The sequence below is a fragment of the Physeter macrocephalus genome, chromosome 12 (genome assembly GCF_002837175.3).
Source record: "Physeter macrocephalus isolate SW-GA chromosome 12, ASM283717v5, whole genome shotgun sequence".
NCBI classification, from domain to species: Eukaryota; Metazoa; Chordata; class Mammalia; order Artiodactyla; family Physeteridae; genus Physeter; species Physeter macrocephalus.
This window is the reverse complement of record NC_041225.1, coordinates 141,159-143,396: the sequence shown is the minus strand read 5'-3', so window position 1 is coordinate 143,396 and position 2,238 is coordinate 141,159. Positions and strand designations below refer to the sequence as shown.

Here is a 2,238-nt window from a genome sequence, read left to right as displayed (position 1 = left end):
ATGGGGTATGAGATGGAGGAAAGGAAGGTCTTAGGGAATTAAAGTGTTTACTGCACACATGAGCAAAGTCTCAAAATTAATCATTTGAACGTACAGATGTAGATCTCTCAAATGACACCGGTTACGAAGCAACAGTACGCCCTTTATAATTCCTAGAGACAACACAAATCAACTGTTTCGATGGAAAATTCGGCGGTACCGGTGCGTTGTTTCACTCAAACTTAGTTCCCGTTCCTCTTACTCACCACCCGCAACGCCCAGGGGCCAAGGCTTATTACCTTTCCGGGATGTGCTTTCCGCCCTTCCTCTTGGCCGATGAACGTCCGGAAAAGCCGCGACCCTGACCCCAGCACCCACGGGCACGATGCCACTGGCTCATGTGACCCGCAAGATGCCGCTCACCCAACGCCAAGAGTGCCAAAGTCGCCAACCCGGCGCCCCCGGTGCCAGCACAAGGACCCGAACCACTGGCCCCTACGTAAAAGCCCACGAAGCTCGAGGACCACTTAGTTCCAGTTCCTCTTACTCACATTTTCTGTGCCAAAACAACACAGCTTGAGGAATTGAAAGGGATTCCATTTTGGTAATTAAGGAGTGTCCCCAGCACTGACAGTCCCATCTTAAAAAGCAGTCCCTCTGCATTTTACCCGAGGAATAATGGCCAGAGCCTCACTTTTAAAACGATGGTGGGAAATCAGATCACACACTGTCGCTTTCAGCTACTGTGAACTGAGCCGCGAGACGACCAGTACCCCGTAGCACAGCGCGGACGGGCCAGCGCACGGGGGCAACAGTGACAGGAGACAGCACAAGAGACGAAGCCCAGGCCCAGGGGCTCTGAGCTCCACCCGCAACGCCCAGGGGCCAAGGCTTATTACCTTTCCGGGATGTGCTTTCCGCCCTTCCTCTTGGCCGATGAACGTCCGGAAAAGCCGCGACCCTGACCCCAGCACCCACGGGCACGATGCCACTGGCTCATGTGACCCGCAAGATGCCGCTCACCCAACGCCAAGAGTGCCAAAGTCGCCAACCCGGCGCCCCCGGTGCCAGCACAAGGACCCGAACCACTGGCCCCTACGTAAAAGCCCACGAAGCTCGAGGACCTCCTTCTACTGCGCATGCGCCAACGCCCGTCGCGATGACGTCATCACGCCGGCCAACTGAGACGCTTGATTAGTAAAGAGGACTTGGACGCCTGCAATTCCCTGCTGAGCCGGAGGATGGTAGCAGAGGTCCATTAGTTCGTGTGTGTACACTTCAGAATTCCAATCATACGGGACATGGAAAGTTGTCCCACTCTCCCAGTTTCTTGTGTGGTTCTTTCAGATATTTCCCAAGTGCTTACATTCACACTTGTTGTATCCTGTATGTAAGTATTTGTACGTAATGGATATCCTGTATTTCATAGAAGAGCAGCATACTATACATAGTCTCCAATCTTTCTTGGATAGTGATTTTCCCAGTCAATTTGTGCGTACATCCATTCTATTCTCTTTAATTGCTGCGTAACATTACATAATTTACATGGTCAGTGCAATATTGATGGACTTTTAGTTGTTTTCAGTTTGGGGGTTCTTTGTTTGTTTTGTTTGTTTGTTTTTGTCCTCTGTTACACATAGGCTGCAATGTGAACCTCTTTATACATGTATATAGCTGTATATAAATTTCTAGACACAGAATTTCTGGAATGAAAGAGATGCAAGCTTAAAATATTCAAATATTTTCAATTAATCTAATCTACCTAATCCGCCCTCAAAAATATTCTATCAAGTTATACTCCACTCACAGTGAAACATTTATTGGGTTTCTATTATGTGCCGGGTATCATGCTGGAGGTTGACAGTATGTATTCACATTTTAGACAATACCAAAAAATGCCTGAGAGAGATAGGAGTGGAGCTCAAGTATAACATTTGCTCACAGTATCAGGCATAGTGATCTGTACCCGTTAGAAAAACTATGAATCCTGCCACAAGTGGAACAGCAAAGAACAGCATGTCATACAGTAGGTCTGAAGGTATAATAGCATACTAAATTCCATTGTTATTTATAATAACAAATGTTTTTTGTTAGTTTGACTTTTTAGTTTCTAATTTCTGAAAGTATCTTACATACACTGTTAGTAATCTTCACAACCATTTGAGCTGGGTAAACTGAGTCAGGAAGGTCAGATTATTAAATGAATGAATGAATGAATGAGTAAAAAGATCACTAGCTTTAACGTATCTGGGACAGTCA

General features: G+C 46.4%; 1 long non-coding RNA gene across 1 annotated transcript in view; it reads right to left on the bottom strand.

Moving 5' to 3' along the window:
• LOC112066509 (uncharacterized) overlaps window positions 1-495 on the bottom strand; it is a 2,618-nt gene extending 2,123 nt beyond the window's left edge. The window contains exon 1 of the long non-coding RNA XR_003682468.2: window positions 279-495. This is a non-coding gene — a long non-coding RNA (uncharacterized lncRNA). The remainder of the gene's footprint in view (window positions 1-278) is intronic.
• Between the last annotated feature and the right edge of the window lie 1,743 nt (window positions 496-2,238).